This window comes from Drosophila obscura, unplaced genomic scaffold (assembly GCF_018151105.1).
Source record: "Drosophila obscura isolate BZ-5 IFL unplaced genomic scaffold, ASM1815110v1 contig_36, whole genome shotgun sequence".
Classification (NCBI taxonomy): Eukaryota; Metazoa; Arthropoda; class Insecta; order Diptera; family Drosophilidae; genus Drosophila; species Drosophila obscura.
The window spans coordinates 2,408,477-2,418,084 of record NW_024542824.1 but is presented as its reverse complement, the minus strand read 5'-3'; positions in this window follow the sequence as shown (position 1 = coordinate 2,418,084).

The window sequence follows — 9,608 nt, the reverse complement described above, 5'->3', positions numbered from 1 at the left end:
CAATAGCTTTGAGACCGTCTCACGGACTGATGATAGGCGGCAGAGTCGCTGGCGCAGGCCTCAGCCTCAGCCACAGCCACAGCATCAGCATCAGAGCCAAAGCGTTTTCGATTTCCTAATAACAAAAAGCTAAAAAAAAAAACAGAAAAATAACAGAAGAAACAGAGAAAAAAAAACGCAAATAGACGCGACTAGGCAGCGACGTCTTCTCTGGGTGTATGGGTGCTCTGAATGAATATACAACGAGCGGCGAAGTGCCGGAGCGGCGGAGCGGTGTGCCGATCTCCGATCTCCAGTGATGACTCCAACTCACGATCCACACACCGAACACCGAACACCGAACCTAGGCAGCAGCGCTGCATAGAGGAAGTCTAGGCTGAGGCTGAGGCGGAGGCTTCGGCTGAGGCTGCGACTGCGCGACCGAGCAAACGATGCAATAAATCGAAGCTAATACACTTCTTTCTTAATGTAGAGCGATCCACACACACACACACAGAGAGTCAGCGCACACAAATACATTCGCATCGAAGCAGCTGCCTAGACGGGTTTGCCCCGGCCCGGCCCGAGCCGAGCCGAGCCGAGCAGCGACGCCGAAACGGTAAATGAGGGGCACAAACAAGATCGACGCGAGCCACAATGCGATGCGCCGCCGCTGCATCCTGCCACAGCTGCGCCGCGTTTTACTCAATGAAAATTCTGCCGGCGTCGCGGCCAGCTTCGGAGACAACATTCCGAAATGCTGGGCCTGCATCCGAAAACTGGGTGGAGATCTTCCGCCCCAGAGCCGAAGCCAAAGCCGCAGCCGCAGCCGAAGCTCAAGCCAGAGCCGAAGCCGAAGCTGAGTTGCCATCCACTTGGCATCCACAGCCACACAAAAGCTGTCGACAGAAAAGTGAGCGTGGAGCAGTCGCCGCCTGCAGCTGAACGGGGCAACATGTTGGTCGGAGCAGCAGTAGCAGCAGCCACAGCAGCAGCAGAGCAGCAGTCCGGGGGCCGTAGTCCGTAGTCCGTCTGTCCCATCTGAAGATCATTGTAATTAAAAGCCTTCATGGGGGAGAAAATGGAAATGGGAAATGGGAAATGGGAAAGTTCAACGGGTTCTTTCACTGATCGCAGATTAACATACGGTCAGCGTCCGAGCAGGAGAAGGGTCTCTGTCTCCGTCTCTTTGCTCTTGGCTGCTCTCTTCTGTGTGTCCTACTTGTAGTGAGCCGTTGGCACGAGACCGGGGATCTGGGGATCTGGCATTTCAATGTCCATGTCCATGTTCAAGTCCATGTCATGTGCGCCGCGGCTGCGGCTGCGGCTGCGACTGCGGCCAGCCACTTCACGTCTGCGGTTTGGCTAAGGCTCAGGCTCAGGCTCAGGCTAGAGCTTTGGCTTGCTGCTCTCCTGCTCGTTGGTGCTGTTGCACGAAATCGATCAAATCAAAAATGACTTTGTGAAGTGACTAACTGCCTAACTGCCAGCTGCCGTTGCCGGCTGCCTCTGTTGCCCCTGTGTTGCCTCGTCTGCCCCTGTGTTGCCTGTGCCTCTTGCTGATGCCTCCGCTGATGCCTGATGCTGCTGCTGCTGCTGTCTAACAGTAGCACGGACTCCTCTTGTATCTGCTTTGATTTTTCGGCCTGGCCATAGCTGGTGCTGGTGCTGCTGCTGGTGCTGAATGCTGGTGTCCAAGTCCAAGTCCATGGACATACAACACTTCAAAATGAAAGCACATTCCCTTGTAGAAATTTTACCGTTACGCGGCAAGGTAGCCTGCTGCCCCGTTCCGAACGTCTTTCAGTTCGGCTTAGATCGGTGGAGGCCTGTCCAGGCTGCATGCCGCATGCTGCATGCTGCAGGTAGATGCCCAGAGTAGATGTAGATGCACCCCATGCATCAGGTCGTTTGTCCGTTTTTTATGGGGCCCCCTCACTGGCATCTCCCCATCCTCAACGCTATGATGATGAGGATGCTGATGATGATGATGGTCGTTGTCATCATTATGGGGGAAACATCATCCAACACTTGGCAGCTTTATGGCATAGATATTTGCAAATCTAGCGCTGTGCTCCCCTACGTTCCGTTCCGTTCAGTTCAGTTTTGGTTTGGCTCAGTTTGGTTCCTTTCCTGTTCCATCTTATTATTGTAGCTGTTCTGCTCTGCTGTTGTTATTTTTGCTGATGATCTGCCATCATCTTCAGAGGAGAGAGATCTCTTCTCGTCTCGTCTCTACTCTGCTCTTCAGCTCGTCAGCCAGGCAACCAGGCAACCTGGCAACCAGCCGCGTGCCACGGGTCTGGTTATTTATTTGAGTCAATGGGTTCACAACTATTTTTCTATTTTTCCTTAATGGGTTTTTCTTTTTTACCCCACCAGCAGCACCAGCAGCAGCAGCTCTTCTTGTCTCTGGCCCCCCGCCGCTGCTTTCTGTTTTGGCCAAGGAAGCGCCTTGTTGTCTTGCCTTGATTGATGGTTTGATAATGCCCAAGTGCCGAGGGAGATTGCAATATGAGTTTTCCTCAGTCTGTTGCTGTTGCCGTTTGGGTGGAAAGGATTACTGCGCGACGGCGCGCAAATGAGTTCAATTGAAGATTATCTGTTATTAATTAGTAAGCGCGGGGAATCTGGGTTACCAATGCCGCCTGCCAACGGAATTTTGCTGCCAGCCGATGGGGGAGGAGCTCGAGGCATCCTTTGTTGAGTGATTGGGAATGTGTACGCGATTGAAGTTGGAATGCATGTTGGGGCTTGAAGTAGTCATTTGATTGAATGTGATTGGCATTACAAGAAGAGAAGAAGGAAGCAGCGCAATGATTTCGGAGTGAGCTGGAATGCAATAGGAAAGCGGTGCTCCTGCTTTTAAATACAAAAATAAAATTGGCATAGTTTAACAATGCTTTAAAATCTGTATAAATAATATCTCCATGGGCTGCTCCTGCCGTAAAATACGAACATGATTTGTATATCCAATTCCGTATTTTTTTCCTACTTTTTCCTACATTATTCTATCTCTTAAAATGTTTAAATTAATAAGGAAAGGGAAGTTCTACCAAACACTCTCCCAATTAAGCAATTAAAATATCGATTTCCCATAGTTCCCATGTACAGCAAATCGTTTGCCTTGCTCCGCCATCGAAACTTGTCAACATAAATCATGTTCTGTTGCTGAAGAATTTCCTGATTAACTTTGTATAAAGCTGTACAGTGTACAGTGTACAGCGTACAGCGTACACCAGCTGACACAAGGTATGCATGCCAGTGGCCCCGATTGGTAGCCTTAAAGGAAATTAGCATAAAGCGAAATCCCATGCCAAAGCGATTCCCATAAGTCGGGGCACGATGCCAGGGCGATTATGCATAATTAAAGTGTTCATATAATTAGCCATAAGCGAATGCGAATACGAATTCAAATACACAAAACGTTAAATGGCTAAATAAGCGTTTAGTTTAGTTTAGTTTAGTTTAGTTTAGTTTATGGTTTATGGTTTATGGCTTATGCCTTTTAGCTAAACGAGATGAACAAACAGCAAAGCGAAGTGAATAACAAAATGGCAAACAACAATAACAAACAATAATAACAATAACACGACAACATTTAGAGAAGCTTTGGCACCCTCTCCTCTTTCACTGCTCTCTCTCCCACACTCTCACACTCTCACACTCTCTTCTTTCGCTCTTTCTGGGTCGTTCTCTTATCTTCCATTTGTTACACCTCTTGAACGGCAGCCAGGCAGCCAGCCAGCCAGCTGGTGCACATAATTGGCTCCGAAAACAGAAAGAAACGATCATAAAAATGTATTTTTGTATGCTTGTTGTTGGTTGTATCGCCGCTCTGTCCGAGTGTGTGCGCGCGTGTGTGTGTGTGTGTGTGTGTGTGTGTGTGTGTGTGTGTGTGCGCAGAAGACCCGCCCGCCTGTGCATGTTGTTGGTGGTTGTCGAGTTTTTGTTTAAACGTTTTCAAATCGCACAGCGAATGAAAACGAAAGAAAAAATGAAATACATCGAAAGTGAGCATATATATAGCCAGCGATGTTGTCGACGTATCAGAGAGCGCGTTGCCGTTGCTTACCCCAGCCCCCCCCCCCTCACGCTATCCCCCTCTCTCGCAGAGATCTCTCTCGCCTTGTTTGCATGGCCGGTCGAATCGACGTGACGCTACGACGACGACGACGACGACGACGACCATCGGAATGGGAATCGTATGGGTAACGGGCAACGGGAGGGGGGTCTGGTCTCGTCTCGTCTCTCGCAGCGCCTCTCTGCCATCTCCCATCTCCACGCTTGGGCTGGGGTCGATCCGACTCCGACTGCGACTGCGAGTCCGAGTGCGCAGGCCCACCATCGTCGTCATGATCATTTGGCTATGATGGCGTTGCCGCTCTCAGTCCGAGTGGCAGCCCCATCTGTTCGTGGAGTGGAGTCTCGAGCCATAACGAACTGGGGCTATCTTTATGGTGGCCCACTCTTTGCGAGCGCCTTAAAAGGCAGACCAAGGAATTCTACAATATATTAAGCATATACATAAATGATAATCTTAATTTCTATTACCCTTCGGTGCTTGCTGGAGCATATATATGGTTTGTCTTTACAGCAGCTTAATGGTTATGGGAAGGGGGGTTACCCGAGTAACATAATGCTGTGAGAACCCAACACACAATAAATATGTCCACTTAGTGAAATCAGAAATGTAATTTTTTTCTTTAATTTTATTCGGCATAAATTCGAAGATTTTTACGCATAATTTTATTAAGTTTTTTGAAGGTTTAATCAAAATTAAATTAAAAAAAATATGAAGATAAATTCATTCAGGAGACTATGCCATCAGACGCAGGAACCTGGCTATACGCACATATGCCATTGACATAGCCACCCACTACTTATATGGAATAAATAATATTACATACTTAAAAAATAAATAAAATATAAAATAAACATATAAATGCTTCTCTTACCCTTAATACTTTCCCGTGTTTCAACCTTCAACCTTGCAACTCTTCCACATATGTAGAGCATTCACTATTCGCCACGCCACAAACAGCGTTCGGCTCGCTTATGTTTGTATGGTTTTTATTGTTATGCCTCTTGTCCATACACACACGGAGGTATCTGTATCTGCAGATCTGGCGCTCGGCTTATGTATAACACTAGGCATTCCACAATTGGCTCATTTAAGAATCGTTTGCTGCGTAGCGAGACCCGAGAGCCAACCAACCAACCAACCAACCAACTTACCCCTACCCCTACCCCTTGGAGAGTCGTTGGGCCAGGCCACACACAGACAGATACAAAAGGCCTGAGCTGAACTGTCGGACTGTATCTGTCGTTGTCGTCGTGTTGTCGTCGTTCGTTTCTAATTATACGATAGGTGCGCTATGAGCCATGAAACGTGCGGGGTCTGACCTTCTCGCCGTCGACGAGGAGCCTGCCCCTTGTGCCTGTGCCTGTGCCGCGTACACTCGTGCACTCGTATCTGAATCTGGGCTTGTGTCCAGAGCCAGAGCCAGAGCCAGAGCCTACAGCCCAGAGCCCAGGCGGAGAGGAGAGCAGACCCCAGCGCAGTCGCAGGCATGCATTTTGTCTTTTGAATGGGGTTTTTGCTTCTTTATACTCGGAGGGGATTATTAAATTTTCAGCGTTTTGCTGGCAAAAAGGCTTCTGTGGCAGCAACAGCAGCACCACCACCAGCAGCGCCAGCAGCGCCAGTAACTGTTATTAACTTTGGGGCCTGCTTCTTACATATTTAATTATTGGATTTGGTTTTGGCTCCCACAAAATGGAGGCATTCTTGGGCGGGCCTGGACACTTGGCCTAATCTCTTTTCTGCCAGCCCAGCCCAGCCCCACCCAACGCAAGCCCCTTTGGCCTCCATCAGCGCTGACCCAGCCATCTCCTTCCCTGCCATTTGTAATTACTCGTTTAATTGACAACTATTAGACAAATAACTCAAAGTGATATCATAAGGCGAACGCGAACACTTTCCTGAAGCAAACATTCATGTTGGATTGATCATGTTAAAGGTTTAGCTGCGTTTTGTAACAAGAAAATAAAATAGAAAATTGTCTAATATTAGCTGGATATTATGCGGGTATCCCTCTAAGAAATTACCACTTTCTGGGCGCTATTTTCGTCTAATATACTCGTACTCCATGGTACTCCTCCTGCCACATATCGAAACAATATTCTCTGCTTGTTTGAAGCAGGTTCTCTTCTCTTCCTTTCATTTAATCACAATTTTCACTTCAGTACACCGATAGAAAAAAGCCCTGAAACTTTAATATTTTCACTTAGATTTTAATATTTATGCCATTGATTTTCATCCAAGAGTGGTTGTATTAAAATTAAATATTTTTCACTTAAATTTTGATATTAATATAGAAATATTTAAATGTAATATATTTCATATTTAAATTTAATATGTTTCATATTTAAATTTAATATGTTTCATATTTAAATTTAATATGTTTCATATTCAAAGTTAATATGTTTCATATTTAATGTTAATATGCTTCACATTTAATTTAATATGTTTAATATTTAAATTTAATATGTTTCATATTTAAATTTATATGTTTCATATTTAATTTAATATGTTTCATATTCAAGTTAATATGTTTCATATTCAAAGTTAATATGTTTCATATTTAAATTTAATATGTTTCATATTTAAATTTAATATGTTTCATATTTAAATCTAATATGTTTCATATTTATATTCATTTTTAACTAATTGGTTATTATTTTGCGTACGCAAATTACATTTCAAGTCCTCATGGTGTGAATTGGTTAAAGTTTTTAACTAGAAATAATCGCAACATGAGTAGGACTGCATTGGTTGTGATTATGCCCCTGCGCTAAGATAATTTTACTGTGCATTCAAGGCAGCAGCAGCTGGAACCAGTTGGGAATTCGAGAGACATACAAAAATAATACAAACATAGTTAAAATAAAAACAAAAAATATTTTATTTCATTTAATATGGAATATTTAAAATAAAAAGTTTTTCCTTTGGATTTTAAAATAAAAATTTTGAAATCAAGTCATAATAATATTCAATTCAAATATGAAACATATTAAACAACAAATTTAATATATTATAGTTATTTTGAAGTGTTTTGTATTTAGATTAAATATGACCGTATTAAAAAAGCATTTTTAATACATTTATATTTGAATCAAAGTGAATTCTATTAAATTTTACTATGTTTGTATTTAAAAATGGCATTTTAAATTCAAATATGATTGTAGTTATTTTTACTATGCCTTTTTTCTATCAGTGTACCTTAAAGTTTAATGGCCCATTTAATGCAGTAATACCCACTGCTCATGTATGTCAATCTTAACTGCAGGATATGGGAACTTTTTGTAGTAAAAAATAAAGTAAATTTCGGATAAACTTTATCTTTTATGGTGACCCCGATGGCAGCACCAACTATTTCCGATATATTCCTTCTGCAGACCATTCTGGAAATCTAAGATCTCAGATGTCTTCCTTGGGAGTCTCTGCTATCCCTTAGCTGCAGCAATTCCCCAAACACCACTTAAACATGAATAGATTAGAGATTCCATGCAACATGAATCTGTCTTTAAGAACCGCCGTTCAGCTTTCAATTGCTTTCTCATTGATTCATCTTTACGCATGTCCCCCCCCAACCCCACATTACTAACCCACAAAGCTTCTCAGCCTCTTCTTCCCACCTCTTCTGCCCATCAAAGATTAACCAACTCCAAACAACAACAACAACAGCAACAACAACCAATCCAATCGAAATCTGATATATTTGTCTAACATCTTCGGCATTAAGCTCACCCCCGGCCAAAAAGCGCGAGATTTCCGCATTAGAAACGATTTTTTAATTATTATTTCTGACGCCTACACACAAAACCGAAACCCAAACTCAAAACTCAAACTCAGACCCCAACATCGATGGCGGTGCGGTGATGATGATGGTGATGGCTTCGAAGTGGATGCTCTGCTCAAATGTCAGGCTTATTAATACAACAGACACAACACACACACAGCTCGCAGCTCACAGCTCAGAGCTCACAGCCAAGAGGCTCAGTGTACATCAGATTTGAGAGCTCAAGTGCTGGATGGGATTGTGCTGGTGGCTGGTGGTTTGTGGCTGAGGTTGAGGTTGAGGCTGGAGCTGGAGCTAGAGCTACAGCTGGAGCTATGTGCATCTTTATGTGGGAGCGTAGGCTTCATTGATGACACGTCATTTGCTGGCATAGACATCTTCGTCAAATGTGTGAAGTGGAGATTGGAGGAAACCCAAAACAGGTCTTCCAGTTCAACGGCAAAAAAAAAACAAAACAAAAAGTGTCAATAAAATGTCATGGAAAGCCACTTAGCTCTCCGCGAGTGTGGAATCGCAGCCTCACCCAAGCCGGGCACTTCGATGCTTTGCTTTGCTTTGCTTTGCCCACATCCGTTGCCTCTGGCCAGGGCAGAGATTGGTGGCTGAGGCTGGGGCTGGGGCTGGGAAGGTGTAACCCAGCCATCAAACATTTGTCAATTTTTGAGAGCCCCAGATTGGTATTCGCGGCACCGCGGCACCACAGACGGCGGGTTCTGGGTCTCAGGCAAGGCTCAATTATAGCTTTGATTTAAATCAGTCTACTGACCCCAAAAGTTCAGCTGCGGAAATTGCAAATTTAATAATTGACTATGCAGCTCTTAGAGCACCAAAAACCAAACTGAAACTGAAACTGTAAAAACCAAAGCGCAAAACCAGGGGGCTTATTAATGCGATAACCTTGGCTGATTTAATTTCTTGTTGCGAGCTGTGATTATCCATCCATCCATCCAGCAGCAGCAGCCGCAGCAGCAGCACCACCAATAACAATAAAAGGAAAATCAAACGAAAACTTGTACAATTTCGACACTAAACTCCAAGCTCTTCCGATCCGGCAGCTCCTACAGAGACTTCCCTTACCTCCCCCCAGTTAGTAGTGTATTTAATTAAGAGATTGAGTGGCTTTAACAGTGTTGAACAATGGCTGGAGCATTGCAGCTAGCACGAGTCGCATCTACACAGCGAGAAATAACTTAGTTGGCACGCGGAGAGGGTCCTTCGTTTGGCATTGAGAACTTTTGTGTGAATCAGCGCTGGAAGAAGTGCCTCTTAAGTGGCGAAATTTCCTCTTACTGGCTAGATGTATGCATATCTGTGCTCCAGGATGGTCTAAGCCCAGCGAACGATCTTCTTTAAGTGGACTTTTGGGACTCTTCACCCTGTGGCATCAATGCATCATCCTTGGATTTCAATTTCTTGCCAATTAAATGCTATAATATAACAGAGTGCTCCAGAAGTTGTGCACATCCCACCAAAGACCCAACTCAGTGCATTGTGAGCTACGTGCTGGGTAGGCATGAGACCCTCCCTCCAGGCTAGCGTGACCTTGATGGTGGGCAGGAGGCGCTGGGTGTGCACACTGGCGAGCGTGCAGAGTGGAAGGTGCACAACTGTGTGATGGATACCGTGTGGAATGGAAAGCTCTAATGTTGCTCCCTGAAGTAGTTTCGGGGCAGTTGATTAAAAAAAAAAACTGCAAATTGCAATCGCCCCCAAAAATATTGTTTCGAGTGCATTTTCATCTCATAAACCATAACAATCAGTGTC